Consider the following 21,336-nt stretch of genomic DNA (forward strand, 5'->3'; position numbering starts at 1 on the left):
TCCACATTTCATTTGTCCTCTAAAGGCATTTCTTCCTCCTGCTCTCTGTTGTCCCTCAGATAAAGAGGCTTCAGAGCTTCCCTCAGCAGCAACAAGTGCTAGCCTCAATTAGGGCAATGAGGGGGGAGGTGGAGACTGTTCTATCCCTCCCCTTCCACTCTCCCTCATGGCTTGCTGCGTCTCTACTTCATTACTGCCTCTGCTTACTCAGGTAAGAATACTTGTCTGCAACCCCTGCCCTGCTGCCTTGTCTGGTAGCTGATTTTTTTTTATACCCACATATAAAGCTGAGGGAGACTTTTTCAGCTTTAAAAGAGGGCTGAAAAACTCTGCTTATATGTGAGTATATACGGCAATCCATATTTTGGAGCAAACAAAGAATTAAAAGATCTCTAGCCTCAGCAAAATAATTATATTTAAAAGTCATGTGACATGGTGTGTTTACAACACCTGCACTGCAGTCACATAAGATCAGAGTGTGGTATCTTAAGATATCTCCCTTGCATAACTCTAGAGCTAGGTTGGCCAATCTGTGGATCTCCAGATGTCAATGGACTACAATTCCCATGAGCTCATGGGAACTGTAGTCCATGAAGATCTGGAGAACCACAGATTGTCCACCCTTGCTCTAGATGGTAAGTCATTAAGGCATGCTAACATAAAAGCATGCCAGTACTGAAGAAGAGTCAATTATGAATAGTTGTTGGGAGCTTGTCAGATAGATAGCTGATATGTAAATAAGCTCTTGTAAATTTGCATGTTTCTCAAAGACTCATGGGTAGGCATTTGAAAAGTCTCACTATAACCTGAAAGATTGTTGTACATATAGCAACACAGAGCACACTAAAACAGTTGTGCAAATACCTCACAAGTGGGGTGATCTTTGTAACAGAAAGAAGGATAAGACTACTATTAGCTTCTATTGAAAGTGGATGTGTTTCTCTATACCCCATATACTTACATGTAACCTGACCTGCTTTTAAACTGAAGCCCCTAATTTCACCACAAAATGACAGAAAACATATTGACTCATATATAAGCCAAGGCTGGTGTTTGGATCTTTCTTTTTTCTTCCCTTCCCCCTGTTTTGAGCAGAAACTTTCCCCCCTATTTTCCCACCCTTCTCTTCCCTCTTTCCCATCCTCCTCCTCCCTCTTTCTCTATGACCCCTCATGCCTTTTTGTATCTAATCATCTGTTCCCCTTCTTCTCAGCCATGTGTTCTGTTCCCCCCACTTTTCATTCCTTGTCTCAGGGCCTTTCCTCCTTCTGATCCAGGGGCTTAAGAGCTTCCCTCAGCAGCAAAAACTGCTAGCCTTTTTAAGGCAGTGGGGGGGGGGGAGACAGAGAGTGTTCTTTCCCTCCCCTTCCACTCTTCCTCCCTGGCTTGCTGCATCTCTACTTCTTCCTGCTTCTGCTTCTTCAGTATACTTGTCTCCCACCCCAGCCCTCCTTTCCTCTCTGGCAGGGGGGGTTGATTACACCCGCATATAAGCCGTGGGTGACTTTTTCAGCTTTAAAAAAAGGGTTGAAAAACTTGGCTTATATGCGAGTATATACAGAAATCCATATTTTGGGAGGAGGAGGGGAGGAGGGGAAAGAAGGAAGAGGAGGATTGGAAGAAAAAGACTCATTAGCCAGATTTCTGGAAGCAGTGATGGGATGGCTCAAGCCGAGCCATCTGAAACTCAATCCTTCGAAGACGGTAGACCTATGGCTTAGTAGGAGAGGTCCCAGCAAGGAAGCACAATTGTCCTGCCTGGATGGGGTGCAACTATCAGCAGCACAGTCAGCCAGGGACTTGGATGTGATCTTGGAGGCCTCCCTCTCCATGGAGGAACAGGTCACTAGCAAGGTTGGCGTTCTTTCACCTGCGGCAAGCTAAGCTACTAGCACCCTATCTTGCCCCAGAGTACTTGGCCACAGTGATCCATGTGAAGGTCACCTCTAGAATAGATTTCTGCAACTTGCTCTATACAGGTCTGTGCTTACCCCTGCTCTAGAAACTCCAATTGGTATAGAATGCATCAGCCAGGGTCCTCACAGGAACACCCCGGAGGGCCTGTGCTTCCACAGCTGCACTGGTTACCAAATGTATTCCAGATCAGGCTTAAAGTCTTGGTAATGGCCTTTAAGGCCCTATGTGGGCTGGGCACTGCATACTTTCTCTGTTTATGCCCCCCCCCCCCCCGAGAGCACTCCACTCCACAAATTCCAACAAACTGAGGATCCCTGGCCCCAAGGAAGTGCATTTGGCCTCAACCAGAGCCAGGGATTTCTCTGTCCTGGCCCTCACTTGGTGGAATAAGCTCTGAGAAGGGATCAGGGCCCTATCAGAACTGAAGCAGTTCTGCAGGGCCTGCAAAATGGAGCTCTTCTGCCAAGCTTTTGGTTGAGATCAAGAGAGCAACACCAGCCCAGAAGCCCCCTCCCAACTCCCAACTGTCAGCAACGCCCAACAGATACAACCGTAGGGCGACTCCTGACCCAGACACCCCTTAAATGAAAGCAGCACTCACAGCTGAGTGGCTAATGGTTAAGCGTTACACAATTTACGATGGTAAAATGTTATTGTGTTCAAAATGTTAAGTTCAAAGCTATTGGTATCTCCTGCATTGTTATGTTAAACTTGTCTGAAAGCCTGTTGCATCTAGGATCGCAGCGGGTGCTAGTAGTGGGCCCCTCCGAGGGCTCTGCCGCCGCCCTACCTGCTGTTCCCTCTTGTGGTTGGGCCGATGGCTTCATAGCCGGTCAGTTTGGCGAGTAGCACTTGAAGTGGTCGTTGTGCTGCCGGCTGGGGCTGATGCACGGTGACTGGGCTGATAGCTCTGGCCATGAGGCTGGCTGAGTGCCTTGCAGCCGGCTTCTGAAGGCGGGCGCTCCAGGGGCCGGCCCAATCTGGGCATGCCTGGATTGGCCCGTACAGGAGGAAGCGCAGGCTGGACACCCGGATGTGTCCTGAACAGCACTCCGCCCATAGGGGTTTTTCACAAATATTAGAGCCACCATTGGTTAGGATGTTGTAAGTTTAAAGCTGTGTTCTCTGTAACGTACTATATCACAACAAACTGTGAGTTACAAACTTTTATTGTAAACTGCTCTGAGACACAAGGGAGGACAGTACAGAAATTTAACAAAATAATAAATAAATACCCTGCCTCTTTTTTTGTTAGTCTTTAAGGTGTAACCGATTCTTGCTTGGCTTACTATAAAACACAGGCTCGTAGACATTGAGGCTCAGAATCTCAGTAGTGTAGCCAATAAAACCTGCCCCCCCCCCCCTGAATTTGATGTTTCTACCTAAAGCAGGTCAGATCGCCCCTAACTTACATCATCTTCTAACTCCAAACCATCAGAGTTTTCCCTCTGGCCAAATGCAATACCGTACCCTCCATAATCCCCCTGGGAATAATCCAAAAAGCACCATTTTCAGATAGATACTGTCTTTGTCAAATATGCAATATCAAAACTGTCCCACATGTTCCCTTCTATTGTCCTTTTTGCATAAGTCTTCATAGAAAACTTTTGAGCCCTATTTTGATAAAGAAGCCGGGACTTCTAGATAATTTTAAGGTTTCCTTCCTTCTGGATAACACCAACAGAAGAAAGAATAGAAACTGTGGCCAAATTATTTGCTAGGTGCCATTAAAGTGCGTCAGGACTGTTGTTGAGGACAACAAGATAGATAATAATAATTTATTTTAACTTCCAATTGGATCCAATTTTGAGTGGTGATGAAAAACCATGTAGGACCAAATTATGGAGTAACTGGAATTTAAATAGCTTGGTTTCTTCTTCAAAATAAATAAATACATAAGATGATTTAGAAAAGAATCTGGAAAAGAAGATGAATGTTTCCTTTCACCCTGAACAAACTTATGCTAACGCTGTTTTCTGAAACTATTTATTTGGAAAGTGAACAGCAGTTATTGCCCAATGTTGTATAGTAGTTAAACAAAAATACATAGGCATGCAATGGTTGCATAACAGCAAACACATTAAAAAAAATGACATGCCACATTCCTTCTCTCACATTTTGCTAATTACATCAACATTTCCTTTGTTTCAAGGCAGTTGGATAGCACCATCTGGTACTAGCAGTTTCCTCTGCGAGCTTCTTAGAAAATTCCCTTAAACCCCATCTGCTCCCTCATGTCAGCTGGGTCTTTGGTGCCCTGCTGTCAGTGTTTAATCTATGGGTAGATTCAAATGGGTAGCCCAAACAATGATGTTCTACGATCCCATCTGAAGAGCATAGGCATATTCCGATGGAGTCAGAGGATGTTTGTTTTCTTGATCAATACGACTCTGTTGCTGATAATAGACTTCAATGTGACTTTTCCACCGATGAGACGTTTGACACCTCTGAAGTTTGATCAGTTATGTTTTGGGGGTGATGGAAGGACTCTTATTCCAAAAATAGCTTAAGAAAGACAGATAATCCTGCCCTTAAATATTCCCCCATTCTTTCATCTCAAATCATTTTTATTTGCTTCTTGTTCGTCCCTTTCTCTCTGGTCTCCCTTGTTTTTCTTTTTTGCTGTACTTGCTGGTGGTATAGGAGAAAACAGCTTAGAATAAACCCCATGGGTGAAGGGAACTCCTACAGCAAATGCTTCCAAGGAAAATAGAGTCCAATAGCACCTTTTAAACCAACAAAAATTGATTCAAGGCATGAGCTTTTGAGTGCAAGCCTCTCTCGGAAAAAAAATCAGAGAGTACACACAGAATAACAGCAATTAAGCCACACCATTAACATAATTTGGACGCTCCAGCAATATGTGGACCGAGAACTTCCAGAAGTACAGGCAGGATTTCGAAGAGGCAGAGGAACTAGAGATCAAATTGCCAACATACGCTGGATCATGGAGAAAGCTAGGGAGTACCAGAAGAACGTCTACTTCTGCTTCATTGACTATGCTAAAGCCTTTGATTGTGTGGAGCACAACAAATTGTGGCAAGTTCTTAAAGAGATGGGAATACCAGAGCATCTTATTTGTCTCTTGAGAAATTTATATGCAGGTCAAGAAGCAACAGTGAGAACTGAACATGGGATCACTGACTGGTTCAAAATTGAGAAAGGAGTTCGGCAAGGCTGTATACTGTCGCCTTGCCTATTTAACTTGTATGCAGAGCACATCATGAGAAATGCGGGATTAGAGGAGTCACAAATTGGGATCAAGATTGCAGGGAGAAATATCAACAACCTCAGATACGCAGATGATACCACCCTAATGGCAGAAAGTGAAGAGGAACTAAAGAGCCTGTTGATGCGGGTGAAGGAGGAGAGTGCAAAAGTTGGCTTGAAACTCAACATCAAGAAAACAAAGATCATGGCATCCGGCCCTCTCAATTCCTGGCAAATAGATGGGGAAGAAATGGAGATAGTGACAGATTTTATTTTCCTGGGCTCCAAGATCACTGCAGATGGGGACTGCAGCAAAGAAATTAAAAGACGCTTGCTCCTGGGGAGGAAAGCTATGGCAAATCTAGACAGCATCCTAAAAAGCAGAGACATCACCCTGCCAACAAAAGTGCGTTTAGTCAAGGCTATGGTATTCCCAGTTGCAATGTATGGCTGTGAAAGTTGGACCATAAGGAAGGCCGAGCATCAAAGAATTGAGGCTTTTGAACTCTGGTGCTGGAGAAGACTCTTGCGAGTCCCTTGGACTGCAAGGCGAACAAACCGGTCAGTCCTAGAGGAGATCAACCCTGACTGCTCTTTAGAAGGCCAGATCCTGAAGATGAAACTCAAATACTTTGGCCACCTCATGAGAAGGAAGGACTCCCTGGAGAAGAGTCTAATGCTGGGAGCGATCGAGGGCAAAAGAAGAAGGGGATGACAGAGAATGAGGTGGCTGGATGGAGTCACTGAAGCAGTAGGTGCAAACTTAAATGGACTCCGGGGAATGGTGGAGGACAGGAAGGCCTGGAGGATCATTGTCCATGGGGTCGTGATGGGTCGGACACGACTTCGCACATAACAATAACAATAAGTCCTCGGTGACAGTCTGGAACCTCTGATTCAAATCTTCTCATAGTTCCCAAAGCTCCCACCCAATTTATGACTCAGTGTCATTTCTCCTGTTTTGTAATCCTGAATTATGATTCAGTCAAGAACGTCCTTCACTGCTGCCATTTAATTATTTCTAGAGTTTTCTCCTGATCAGTTCCTCACCTCCCAAGTATTCCTTTACTTTCTGTCCCACGTGAAACAGTACGTGAAACTTAGTTTTTCATAACAATAATATTTAGCTACATCAGGGCCCTGATCTCCTCCGGGAGCTCATTCCACCAGGTGGGGGCCAGGACAGAGAAGGCTGTGGCCCTGGTTAGAATCATAAAATCATAGAACCATAGAGTTGGAAGGGGCCATGCAGGCCATCTAGTCCAACCCCCTGCTCAACGCAGGATTAGCCCTAAGCATCCTAAAGCATCCAAGAAAAGTGTGTATCCAACCGTTGCTTGAAGACTGCCAGTGAGGGGGAGCTCACCACCTCCTTAAGCAGCCTATTCCACTGCTGAACTACTCTGACTGTGAATTCCCCCCCCCCCTGATATCTAGCCTATATCGTTGTACTTGAAGTTTAAACCCATTACTGCATGTCCTCTCCTCCGCAGCCAGCAGAAACAGCATCCTGCCCTCCTCCAAGTGACAACCTTTCAAATACCTAAAGAGGGCTATCATGTCCCCTCTCAACCTCCTTTTCTCCAGGCTGAACATTCCCAAGTCCCTCAACCTATCTTCATAGGGCTTGGTCCCCTGGCCCCAGATCATCTTCATCACTCTCCTTGGTTGAGGCTAGGCAGGCTTCTTTAGGGCCAGGGATCATTAGCCGGTTGGTGGCGGCAGAGCATAAAGCTCTTTGAGGGGCATAGGCAGGGTGGCAGTCAGCTGAAATTGTAAATCCTGCTCCAGTTCAGAGTACTTCTGCCGAATATTTGGCTGTTGTTGCTAGGATAAGGAATGTGTCTGTGTTTTGATTTAGTAATGCTAGTATTTGCCTAGAGTTCCCTTCCCCTACTGTACCAACTCTCTATTTTTTAAAATCAGTTCTCAGCCATCCTTTTCCTGCTGAAAACTTGCTGCTTGTGGCTGCTTCTTTAAGTCAGAGATCCTGGCTTTCTGCACCTGGCTCAAATATGCAAGCTAATTGGGAAGTATGTTCACATGTTTGGGGGGGGGGGGCGTAGTAATAGTCTGAGCTGTCTCAGTTTTCATTTGACTAGCAAAAGCTAGTTGAGAAGGGTCTTTTAAAAGAGTTGCAATCACATGTGCCAGCAATCCACACAAGTGTTCAAACGCTTTCTCCTTGCAACAATTGACATCAACTCCGGCAAAGGGATTTCCAGGGATGCAAGGAGCAGAGGTGGGACTTCCTCTGCAGATACTTCCTTGGAGGTCTCCCATCCAAGCTTGGTGTAGTGGTTAGGAATGTGGACTTCCAATCTGGCGAGCCAGGTTCGATTCTGCACTCCCCCACATGCAGCCAGCTGGGTGACCTTGGGCTCGCCACAGCACTGATAAAACTGTTCTGACTGAGCAGTGATATCAGGGCTCTCTCAGCCTCACCTCCCTCACATGGTGTCTGTGTGGGGAGAGGAAAGGGAAGGTGAATGTAAGCTGCTTTGAGACATCTTTGGGTAGAGAAAAGCAGCCTATAAGAACCAGCTCTTCTTCTTCAAGTACTGACCATGATTAGCATCCAAAATTTGATGGGCCTGGGCTATGTCATGGTGGCTTTCCTCCCATACCCACATTAATGTAAACAGGGTAATGCAAAAATTTCCTAAGTATGTAAAGCATTGACACAACTGAAGATAAAAGCTTGAAAGCCCACTAGTTCGTTAACATATACTACAAGCTGTGCATACACAGTAAACATGCATATTGCCTCTGTTAATACAATATGGTGACCAGACAGATCATGAGAATCTGCAAGCAATTGGTGGGCACTTGCTACACATGATTGTAAATTTTGATCTGAGCCTCACAAGTATTTCTAATGACCTGGTGCTCAACATTCGCGTATAGTTCTGAAGAGATGGGAAACCTGTTCTGAGATACCCTGCCACTAAAGTTAACAAAGGGCAGCTAGACTGTGCTTTAGAAATAAGCACCATCACAAATCAGAATCCTTTGCGGGCGAATTCATATTTTAGTCTTCAACTTTAACTGCGAGCTATATATCTGTCTTGGAAAACAGCCAAAGCTTGAATACATTATCCAGGGTGATTTACAAGATAGATCTCACAACAATGGTCCTAAAATTGTATGGCTGAAGAGTATGAAGAGTTATGGCTGTCCTTTTATTGCTCAGAAGATGTAATGATTTAGTGCGTTTCTAAGTAATACAGGGCTGCCTTTGTGTGCCTGGTTAACCTGGATAGGGATGCAAATGTTTTATTTCTATGTGTAGGAATAGATAAAAGCTATCAAACTGTGTAGTCAGGAAATGACTAGGTATGAGAGGCTGACATTAGTTCTTTTTTCAATCTCATTTAACGCATCCACTTCACAAATGACCTGACTTTACCTTCTTGCCCCAGGAGCCAGCTTGGTGTAGTGGTTAGGAGAGTGGTGAGAGCCAGCTTGGTGTAGTGGTTAGGAGGAGCTTGGTGTAGTGGTTAGTTAGTGGTGAGCTGGGTTTGATTTCCCACTCCCTTAAATGCAGCCTTGGGCTTGCAAATGTGACCTTGGGCTTGCCACAGCACTGAGAAAGCTGTTCAGACCAAGCAGTGATATCAGGGCTCTCTCAGCCTCACCTACCTCACAGGGTGTCTGTTGTGGGGAGAGGAAAGGGAAGGCGACTGTAAAACTCTTTGAGACTCTTTTGGGTAGAGAAAAGCGGCATATAATAATTTCTTCTTCCTCCTTCCTCCTTCCTCTTCTTCTTCCTCCTCTTCAGTAATGAATGAGATAGCAAGGCAGTAGACCTAGAAAAGTGTCAGTGAGGAGATCAGTAATCCCTCACTTTTGAACTGCTCACAACATGGAGCTACACAGGGAGTATTCTCGGATGTCTTCTTAGTCTGCTTAGAACAGGGGTAGTCAAACTGCGGCCCTCCAGATGTCCATGGACCACAATTCCCAGAAGCCCCTGCCAGCGAATGCTGGCAGGGGCTCCTGGGAATTGTAGTCCATGGACATCTGGAGGGCCGCAGTTTGACTACCCCTGGCTTAGAACAACAGTGAGCCACATGTGACCAATGAGACCCCCGAAACCTAAGGCCACTCATTTATATGAATTTGAACATGCACTCTGGACCAGTCTCTGAAACCCACAACGGGGAAAAAATCACAGTGGTTTCCTGAAGGAAGGAAATGTGAAAACTATTGCTTGAAACATTGTTTTAAAAGTCGCTTACCCGCCAATGAGCCTAATTGTTGGATGATAGAATGAATTTGGAGATCAATAAAAAAAAAAGTCACTACACTAAACATTGCTCTGTGCGCATGGAAGGTAATATCATACAGCACTCTCTACGCTATTTTTTTCTAGAATAAAAGAGAGACCTAAAATAATTACAGTTTGATAGTCCTTTATTCCATTTTAGTGCAAATATTTATGGAACTTCTCAGAAAGGAAATTGAACCCATACGTTTTAAGAGCTTCTCCCAACCCCTCTTTGGTTGACCTAAAGTGTTTAATTTGTTGCTCACTGCAAATGTGAAGCAGAGAACAGCAATAGAGTAATGGGGGCAAATGATTTTAGTTCTTCAGAGGCAAAAGGATCTCTTAATAAAAGGGGTGACCTCTGATTTAAGTTTATTTCATGAAGTATATCTCAGCCTTGCTAGTGGTGCAGTGCTAAAATTAAAGAGTAGTAAAACCCACTGAACGTAGGAATAAAATGGCTGCTGTTCTGGGCGAGGTCACTGGAGTGATGTTCTTTGGGCAAGTGCATGTCTGCAGGGGTGGTGTGTGTTGCATGTGGTGGCCTCCTTGTGATGCAGGGCATGTTTATTGGTGCCTGGACAGCAGCAATGAGCCATTGGCTTTGGTCAGCTGGGAAGGCCACTAACCCCCAATGAAGTGGTTTGCATGGGTCAGTGGATGATTTCATGGTACACCATGTTCTTCATGACAATCTGGTCTGAAACGTGGATCAGCATCCCCTGCTCTGGGCCAGCGACCACACGGACTTTGAGATCCAGCTTGGTATAGTGGTTAGGAGCCAGGTTGGATTCTGCGCTCAACCACGTGGAACCAGCTGGGTGACCTTGGGCTCGCCACAGCACTGATAAAGCTGTTCTGACCAAGCAGTGATATCAGGGCTCTCTCAGCCTCACCTCCCTCACAAGCTGTCTGTTGTGGGGAGAGGAAAGGGAAGGCGAATGAAAGCCACTTTGAAACTCCTTCTGGTAGAGAAAAGTGGGGTATAAAAGCCAGCTATGGCATATAAGAACCAACTCTCCTTCTTCTTCTTCTCATCCTGAAAGTGTCTAACTCTTGAGATTGTAACACAGAGTTGCCTGTGGCTGAATATAGGCTCCTCGAGATGGAGGCCTACTTTTTCTAGAGTCTATCCCTGAGATTTGTTTATTGTCCTGGCGAAAGCCAACTTGACAGGGAACTGACAGTGGCAGAGGGAGTGACATCAGTGTGGCTGGGTCCAAGCCAGAGGTGGATGAGAGACCCCCAAAATGGGACTCCCAGAGGCAGGTATATGGAGGCAGGAACTCATGCATAATCTAGAAGGAAAGACCCTTGAATTAGATCTAAGTTCTGCAGAGTCAGAAGAGAATGCATCCAGAAGGCATGGTGGAATGCGGGCAGGGCGAGGCCTTCCTGTGGGCGCCACTGCAGCAACTTGTAGGACTTGACAAAAGCCTCCATGTAGCAACATGTGAATCCCTGGTTTGCCCTCACTGGCAAAGTGCAATTTGAGCTGATTGGCCCACATTGGCATAGTGCATTTTGAACTGACTGGCCCTCATTTGGCAGAGTGTTCTGTTTCTATTGGTGGCACTCTCCCAGGGAGGACCAATCATGTAGGAAGTGAATTGTCAGTTTGGATTTTATGACGTTTACTAATTATGATAAACAGGGAGAGAGATTTACACTATAAGAACTGCACAATGTTCCCTGTTGTGTAAAAGAAGAGAATTGGTACATCCCTATCCCCTGGTTAATCTACATGTGACATCGGATAGTAATTCAGGCAGCCATATTGTTCCCTCTTCCCACCTGAGGCTTAAAACAGACCGGGAGTGTTTTCATTTCAGGAAGATAGCACAGGGGAAGAGTTAAAAATTACTTCCTCAATGCCAAAGCCCCACTAAGACTTTTCAGTCCTGTCCACCTACAGCTATTTTTAGCACCAACTGTCATATCAGAAATTCTAATTATGAAACTCCAGAATCATATTAGGTTGTTTTGTCCATGATAGGTTGTTTTGTCCATAGATTCCATGTTTTCCCCCTTCTGTGTTTTTTTTTCCTGAATGCGTTTGTTTCTTTTAAGTCTGTCTTTATGTAGTATGTCTCAGCGACAATAGTTCAGTGACAAATGATGTGTGATCTGCATCTTTTGTCAGCTATTGTTCTTATCCGATAGCTACAGCTAATATCAAACTGGCTGACTCAGATGCAGATAATGATGTTGAACTAGAATGAACTGGATTGTCTACCTCAATTTTAGCTGATGGATTAAAACAAACCAACCAAATAACCCCCCAAAACCTGTACAATACCTAACATTTTAATTGAACTAGTGAAATCCCAACATTCGTGTTCCTCCTAGTTACCTGTAACATGCCCCTTAGAACAACTTAACCAGATAAAATTAAAGTGTAACTGTTCCTCTAATGGTATAGTCCTATCACAGGGGTAGTCAGACAGCCTTTTTTATCACTTAATATTGTAATGTTATATATTCAAAGATTGTACACTGCCCTGAGATGAACAGTTTGAGAGGGGCACTATATAAATTGGAGCAGCCTTTCGCTTTGACCACTGAGAAACCCGACACATTCTTCAAGATTCAGGCTTCCAAAACCCCCAGATTATGCTGAACATGGTTGGGAAGTATAGCTGTGTACATGCCCACCTGGGGCCTTCCCCTTTCCATCCCCTCCAGGCCCATCATTGACCATGGTCATGTCGCCCAATAAATTTTTAACACATTTTAAAAATTAATTAACTCCCACCCACTGAAAAAGCCCTTCCAGGCCCATCAAGAACCACCTGGGTTTCATGAAACCCTGGTTGAAAAAACCTGAATTGTAGAAATCAGCACAACATCCAAATAAGTACAAGAAATTTCAACCGATTTTCATTGAAGGTATTAGAATACATACATAATAATTTAAAACATCTCCACAGGAATAGGGACAATGAGACTCAGACTAGCTACACCAATTCCAAGAGATCAATGTTTAAATCTCTTTTTTGTTTTTAAAAATTAACTAATAGTCCCAGGTCGAGAATATGGCTCTTGGGAAAGGGAGTATTTTTCTCTGCTTATATTTCTTATAATTTAAATTGTCCTTCTGACATTCTTCTTAGCAGTAAGGATGTATAGTCAAATACTGCCAGTCCTAAAAGTTTGTCTGCCAAGATAGTCATAGGCTTTGAGGTAATCAGAGGCTTGTCAGAATGACTCGCAGGATCTGTTAACACAATGAATCTATTGCCAGAAATTCTACAGTGCCTGATGACCTCCCCTTCCTCAGAAAACAGCATTTCTCTCAGCCAGTCTTTGCTCTGCGACTGTTCAGAAGAGCTGCCTTGGCCAATCATGCACCGTTTCATGAAGAAGAGGGAAACTGTAAATAGCATCCATCAATACTTCTCATGTCCTAGGAGAGATGACTTGCTTGGCTGGACAGATCCTGCAAAGAGAGATCACTTGGGGCCTTTTCGCACAGGGATCTTTGTTGCAAATTGTTTGCGGAATGAAAAATCGCCATTTAAAATAGTGGAATTCGTCGTTATGCATACCTGCCTTTGTAGTGGAATCAGTTGCGTTTTTTAGCGTTTCCCACAGGCTTCCGGTCTCGGCAGAAATCGCTAGAAAGGAAGCGCTATTGCCAAGCTCGTCCCGCCCCTGGCCGTCAAGCAGCCAATGAGCAGCCGTTAGCATGCTCCCAAACAGCCCCTTTCCCTTTAAGAAAGGTTTTTAAAAAAAAAAACGACCCATAGCAACGAATCTAGGTAGATTCATTGCTACGGAGAGACCCATCCAGCTGCCTAATGTGAGCTGTCGCTTGATTGTATGATCGTTTGCACGCTGCCTCGAGTGATAAAAAAAAAATCCCCCCCCTCTCACGGGCCCGATTTTCGGCTGAATTTATTTGTAAAAAATAAAGGGACTTTATTTCAGCAAACGGGCTTTTCAGTGGTTTGTGCTTAGTGACTAAAGGTGAAGGACTGAAGCCAGGGAAGCCTCTAAACAGAAAGAGGCTCGCCGGTGCGTTTATCCCCGCTCGCTCGGAGAAAAAAAAATGGCGATCGCTTCGCCGGAAGTTTGGAGGAGAGAGCCAGGGGGAGGGACTTTGAAGAACCAGCAACAATGGTAACGCACAGGTCTTTAGCGCTACTGTTGCAGATTGGTTGCAGGAGTGTATCGCTATCCGGAGGGTGAATCCACTTTTCTGGATTCCCCTGAAAGCGCCACAACGAAGCGCTTTTTGCTGATTGGTTTCAGGATTGTTGCAGATTGTCTACGACGTCGTGGGTTATGGCAAATTAGTAGCGTTTCCAAATAGCAACCATTGTGCTACTTTGAAGCCGTGCGAAATGGCCCTTGGTCTGCCTGATGAACCAGTCACAATGTGACATGAGCTTGCTTCAAATGAAAAATGCACTATTATCCTCAATGGAGATTCTTTTTTATTAAAATTTCTGAGGTAAATCAATATAGGTACAGCTTACAGTTCACACGTTTCAAGCAGTTGAGACTTCCTTAAGTTTAAAGTTCATAAGTATATTTTTGAGCATATTTGACTTTTTTGGTTTCCAGAAGGCAGGGCTATTCTGCGCTGTATGCAAAATTCCTCCACTAAACACACCAGTACTCTTCTTGAGTTTTTAAAAACTGATTCTTCAGTATTTAAAAGGCAGTTCTTAAACACACCAGACCAGGGATTTCTCCATACTTCAGAGCTATCTCCCTATTTTAACTGAGTAGAGAAATTCTTATCCCACTAGAAGATCTATTCCCTTTTCTGGCCTGAATGGGAGTCTCCATCTAACTACCTACTCTTCCTTGACAACCTTCCCAATACTCCATCTGTGTTAAATTGCTCTTAGTCAGAATTAAATACCAACCTTGTCAGTATTAAACCCTTCTTTGTCAGTACTAGTCTCTTCTAACTTAGAGATAAATTTGGACTCCCTTCTCTTCAGCATTCAGATCTCAAGTCTTTCTCTGCTCAACTGATGCTAACTGATGAGATCTCTTGGAGAAGTCTCTCAAGGCTCCCTGGCACTGTGAGAAATTAGCCCATTACATTCCTTTACCTGTTTACACAGGATTTATAAGAGTTTAAAGTGCAGTCTCTCACAGCAGCTTGGTCAAGGAGCTGTGAAATTGGACCCCATTATCCAAATCACTTGAAACTGGGGAATATTTAAAATAGGGTCGCTAAGAGAAATTCTTTTAGTTCCTCTTTACTCAATTTCTCCCTGAAATCCAACAATCAATTTATTTTCCCCTTTTTAAGGTATCTGAAGTAAGTTTTCTAATCTATTCCATTTGAACAAAAAGAAATTTGGAAGGGTGGTGGTGGAGAAAGGGAGCATCTACCAATTTTTAGAATTTCACTCTGTAGTTGCTCAAAGACAAGCAATGTCTACACAAATCATCTTAACCCCCCCCCTCCCCTGTAAGAACGCCATCTTGCAATATATATCATAAAAAAGCTGCCAGAGCTGAAAGGGTACATTGATATTTCTTCAACGAGGAATGAAAGACAAATAACTTTATCAGGATTGTTGGTTGTTGTTGTTTTATGGCATTTTACAGTTCTTATTGTAAATCACCATGAGCCAGCCAGTGGTGATCAATAAATGTATGTATGTATGTATGTATGTATGTATGTATGTATGTATGTATGTATGTATGTATGTATGTATGTATGTATGTATGTATGTATGTATGTATGTATGTGTACGTGAGTACGTACGTACGTATAAACAAACAAATACAAAGTTGTGTTTTATTCAGGGTGTGAACTTTTGAGTGCAAGTGATTGCACTCGAAGGCTCACACCCTGAATAAATCTTTGTTGGTCTTAAAGGTGCTACTGGACTCTGATTTTATTGTGCTACTTCAGACCAACGTGGCTACCCATTTGAATCTAAAGTTGTGTTTGTTATGGTAGGAATTCCTTTTAATACTGAACTCTAGCAATAGGGTAAAAGTTCAGCAGAAAACAGGCTGGAGATGGAGACAAGATTGTTGGTATTTCTAATTAAGAGTATGCTGAAGTCCCCAGTATTTGGGTGGAGAGAAATCAAGTGCCACCATTTTTTCTCTCTCCCTGCACTCTTGTTAGAAACCTTTCCCCCAAGGATTTGGGCATCTATTGCTTATGACAACATCAACAAAACATACATGTAAAAATAGACAGACGCCTGTGTTCAAAGCCTGTGTGAGATTTATAGAGTAAGCCACAATGTTTGAAGTCTATGAAAGGTTCAACAAGGTTGGCGCTTGCCTTAATTTCCTTGTATAAAAAGTCTCTCAGGTAGCCATTAAAAGAACATTATTCTTAAAAATATGTGTTCTTGAATACAGCAATAATTGCTAATAATGTACTTAATTAATAGCCTAATGCTACAGTGACATTAGCTACCCTGAAATTATATTGAAATTTCTGCCAGAAATATGACATTAATTCCTCGCAACTTGTAATTCACTGAAGTGAATTCATGCTAGCGTTTTGACAGGCTAAGCTGCTAGCAACCTTATTCCACTTAGCGAGCAGCAGTAATACCATTTTGGTTCTTGAATAATTCCTAATAGCCAAGGACAAGCTTCGTTTTTAACCTCAAGAAATCCCGAGGATCAGTCTGTATCTCACTAAACCGGACAGCGTGTGCAAGGCAGCATGGCGCTTTTTGGAGACCAGATGGGAATGTTGTCTCCGGATTGCTAACACAAGAATTGGAGTCGGCGCTACCCTTATGCTACCGCTTCACAGAATAAAGTCGGAAGCTTTCTTTCACACTAGGAGCTTTCTTCCAGTATAAGTGGGCCAGACTTAGTTTGGAGGAAGCTCCTGGTGCCAGCGGAAGCTCCTTGTTGAAAGTCTAGATCCATACCATACATTGTTTTTGTTTTTTTAAATAATGGTCATTAGCTGTGGCTTCAGAGACATCACCCTGCCAACTAAAGTGCGTCTAGTCAAGGCTATGGTATTCCCAGTTGCAATGTATGGCTGCGAAAGTTGGACCATAAGGAAGGCCCGAGTGTCAAAGAATTGAGGCTTTTGAACTCTGGTGCTGGAGAAGACTCTTGCGAGTCCCTTGGACTGCAAAGCGAACAAACCGGTCAGTCCTAGAGGAGATCAGCCCTGCCTGCTCCTTAGAAGGCCAGATCCTCAAGATGAAACTCAAATACTTTGGCCACCTCATGAGAAGGAAGGACTCCCTGGAGAAGAGCCTGATGCTGGGAGCGATTGAGGGCAAAAGAGGAAGGGGGCGACAGAGAATGAGGTGGCTGGATGGAGTCACTGAAGCAGTTGGTGTAAATTTAAATGGACTCCGGGGAATGGTAGAGGACAGGAAGGCCTGGAGGATCATTGTCCATGGGGTCGCGATGGGTCGGACACGACTTCACACCTAACAACAACAGCTGTGGCTACATGTATAAATAACATACCAGGTAGACTGGGCATGTGGAAATTCTTTACCATAGCATCAGACTGTGTTGATGGATAGTGATATTGGGGCAAATACATACACAGAATGGCAATCCTTGCTAATTTACTTACATCATGGTGTTGCAGAAGGTGTATGGAGTTCAGCTCAATTGTTCCCACAACTTGTCAAGGGAGTTTCAGCCATGAAGCTCACAGCCATACTGCAGAATTAGTGGCTGTAGCTGCAGATCCCACAATGTACCCTTTCATATATGAGAGTGTATACTTTTTTCCCTCATGGCATATACACTCTGTGCATAAGCAGTATCTCAATGTAACCAGCTTCTCAAAGCGTGTGCAAAAGGCTCTATGTGGTGAAGTCAAGTTTGTCATTTTTATATACTATGGGAAAATGTAAGCCTGGGTCAAATGCATTAATTCCCTTTTCAAGGAGAGTTCCCATAGATACGAGTTTTGCTGCTCAACCATGATTCCTTGGAATATATGGAGTTAAAAATCTTCCATGATGCACACATGAAAAAAAATCTCATGTAGCACCGCTAACTGTAAACAAACCAGATTGTGAGTGTTTTATTGCAGCTGCATGCATATAGGGGCTGTGCATACATGGACAGCAAAAGTCACAAACAAGGAAATACTATAGTGCATATAACTGGTAGGCAAAATCACGAATCTCTGGCTCACTTACTTTGGCCATATCATGCGATCCAACTCAATGGAGAAAGCAATTATGCTGGGACTAGTCAGTGGTAAAAGGAAACCAGGCTAGATGCGATCAGAATGGACACTGGCCAGAACATTGCATTACTGAGGGAGGTGGTGTAGGATCAAGGATCATGGCTACAGCTGTGTAGTGTGATCACCAAGAGTCAGACATGACTGAACAACAATTATGCTTATGCTTTCAGTGATGATGATTTTCAGTGTTTGCAATTTTCTGTTTTGTTAGATAGAAAAGACAAATTCCTCCCTTTCTTTCTTTCTTTCTTTCTTTCTTTCTTTCTTTCTTTCTTTCTTTCTTTCTTTCTTTCTTTCTTTCTTTCTTTCTTTCTTTCTTTCTTTCTTTCTTTCTAGATTTCTAGATTTCTAGATTTCTAGATTTCTATCTAGATTTCTATCTAGATTTCTTTCTTTCTAGATCTCTCTTTCTTTCTAGATCTCTAGATTTCTTCCTAGATCTCTAGATCTCTTCCTAGATCTCTAGATCTCTTCCTAGATCTCTAGATCTCTTTCTAGATTTCTTTCTTTCTAGATGTCTTTCTTTCTAGATTTCTTTCTTGCTTTGGAAAGTACCAAGTGTTAATGGAAGAATTCTTTCTACTAATGGTAATGGAGAGAGATTACTTCCATGGTCAATATCAATCTGACTGGAAGAACATTTGATCAGTTCTGAACCACATCCAGAAACCCGCAATTTACTTTGGGAGCTGCATATTCCCAGCGCTAAAATCTGGGGGACTGAGATTCAGCAATAAAAGCATGGGCAGGAAATGTTTTCAGCACTGTCAGGCTACTATAAAATCTCTGCTAAATGGAGCTGCTAACTATATTCACAAATAATGACTGGCATAAGAGGAAATGGCATACTCTTTGTTTCCTCTGGCTGGAAACAAATCATTTAGAAACATCACATTCCAGAATAATGTATTCTTTCCTTGGCCTCATTAGCTTTTTTTTTTTTTTTTATAATAATTTTATTGTTTATTATTATATAAAGCATTTACAGAAAAGTTGTAAGGAGAAAACGACCAGTTGATATGGTTTGCCATCTCTTTTAACATAGGTATTTAGTTCTCATCACATATTATTCCTAGTCTAGAAGTTTTTACCATATTTCTTAGCCAAGTGATTGTTAATACATATGAGATCTGTTATAGGAATACATTCTGTTATTATCTTAAATGATATTAGGTCAATCTCCTTCATAAGTTGGCCCTAACCCAAGAATTACTGCTGTTGTCTTGTTAATGCCTATAAAGTATGGTTTGTCATCCTCTTTTGGCATACATATTAACATACATATTCAATTCCCATCGCATATTAATCCTGATCTAGGAGTTATTACCATCTTTCTTAACAAAGTAGTAGTTGATACGTAGGAAGGTATAATCTATTATAAGGATATATTCTATTACTGTCTTAAGTAATATAAAGTCAGTTCCCTTCATATATTGGACCTGTCCTAAAGATTGCTACTGCTTTTTTTTTTTTTTTTCTCACAAGAAGCCAGGAGAATACTCCATTGTTCAGCTCATCTTTCAGGTGGTCGCAGAAAATGAAATTGTATTTTTTTCCATAGTAGAGTGTTTCTGATTGTCCTTCTGTCAGGGCCAGAGAAATCTCTTGCTTGATTCTTGCTTGTAGTCGCCTTTGAGGGGGCTCTGAAACCTTTGTCAATCTGGATCTCTTCCTCTGGTCGCACAGAAATATCTCCTGATAGCTTCCTAGTTGCTGTCGCTTTTGAATAGACTCTTTTTATTTTGCTGATCCAAGTCATTTCCTGCTCTGAATAGACTTCCAGGTTTTTGGTACTTTCCTTCCATGAATCTGTTTTCCCGGGTTCTTTAAAGATACTTTGGGTTTTTACATCTCTGGCACTCTCTCCCTCCTGAAGTTTCACTTGATTTACTGTTGGCTGAGCTGCGTCATCAACTGGTCTCTCCGGATCTTGGGCTCTATCCAAAAACTCCCCCTTAGTCCCACGAATTTCCTTTTCCAGCTTATTGATTGCTTTCAGTATCTCTGAGTTTCCTTTGCATAACAAATGGAAAAGCTGTGCCTTTGATAATTCTTCCATAGTTCTAGGCAGTCACAAACTATAAACAGAAAGTCTCGTGAGGTCTCGCGGGAGCACGAGCGATCCCAAATTATCAGTTTGTCGATCTCCGTATCAAGTCAAATTCTCCCACTGAACGTTCACCCATAAATCTTCAAAGCACTCTCTTTGTTTGGTTAATGGGTGTAATTAGCTGGGAGTCTCTCACTCGGGGAAAGAAGGAATTCGCTTGTAAATTGGTTGAGAGAGGGGGAGGGAAGAGCTTGTGAGAGGAGAGAGAGAAAAGCCAGAAAGCTTTCAATTCTTACTGTTGTAGGTTCCAGCTTCTGTCAACTTCTGCTCCTATCGATCTGGTAAATGATGGTCTGGGAAGAATGTGAGGTCGGCTGGTCGTTTCAAGCTTGTAAAGTTGTTTGCGACAAAGACGCCATCTTGACCTTGAGCTCAAGCCGCTATTAATCCAAGGAGGTCTTGCTTCTCCCTACGGATCTGTAGGACCCTCAGGTCACCGTTCCCGGTTCCTGGGGCGACCGGTGAACAGATTTGCGTATCTGTTCAGGTCAGCCAGGTGCATAAGCACCTGACCCTCGGCATGGCTTAAGAGCTGAACTGAAGTCCAGCTTTCCCTATGGCGCCATCTTGAGGTCTCTCGGCCTCATTAGCTTTAACACACATAAAAAGAAAGGGGAGAAATGAAAAGAGGGGATGTAAGTATAAAGCAAGACAGATAAGGCCAGCGCCTGGTTATTATTTCCTTTGGCATGTTGGTGTTGCCAGATACTACAGAGTTCAAAAGAGGAGACAGAGCAACAAGAACAAAGAAACTTTACAACTTCTTTTGCTGAATGGACACAATAACGTGGAACAAAGTTTAAAAATATTCCAGAGGGGCGGATGTGTCAATTTGCTGAAGCCAGAACAACAAAGTTTTGTGACGTCTTAAAGACTAGTACCCAGTTTGCTGGGGGGTAAACGGTAATGACTGGGGAAGGCACTGGCAAACCACCCCGTATTGAGTCTGCCATGAAAACGCTAGAGGGCGTCACCCCAAGGGTCAGACATGACTCGGTGCTTGCACAGGGGACACCTTTACCTTTTTAAAGACCAGTACATGCTTGTTGAGGCATTTGCTTTCACCACATGAATGGTTAGAAGCTCTGCAGGGACTCATCCATTGGTGGTCCCTGGCCCTAAGGAAGGATGCCCGGCCCCAACTAGGGCCAGGCCCCGACTGGGTGGAATGAGCTCCCGTGAAAGCCGAGGGCCCTGACAGAACTCTCACAGTTTCGCAGGGCCTGTAAAATGGAGCTTTTCCACCAGGTCCTGGGTTGAGGCCAGAGCCAAGATCAACATGGCCTCTCCTCAGGCTGGGCATTTACATCTCTGCACTGCACCCCTAGGTTAGTCTGCTCAGGAGGTACAGGGTACTTTGGATGCCAGTCTTGGAGGGTTGTTGGGGGGTTTATTGGGGTTTTATTATCATAAGCCGCCATGAGTCTCTGGAGAAGTGGCGGGATATAAATCCAAAAATAAATACATAAAATAAACTCTGTTCACAATATAGGTGTTGGTCTTTAAAGTGCTGCAAGAGAGCCAGCTTTGTGTAGTGGTTAGGAGCATGGACTTTTAATCTGGCGAGCCGGGTTTGATTCCCCACTCCCCCACATGCAGCCAGCTGGGTGACTTTGGGCTCTCCACAGCACTGATAAAGCTGTTCTGACCGAGCTG

This window comes from Paroedura picta, chromosome 1 (assembly GCF_049243985.1).
Source record: "Paroedura picta isolate Pp20150507F chromosome 1, Ppicta_v3.0, whole genome shotgun sequence".
In the NCBI taxonomy this organism is placed as follows: Eukaryota; Metazoa; Chordata; class Lepidosauria; order Squamata; family Gekkonidae; genus Paroedura; species Paroedura picta.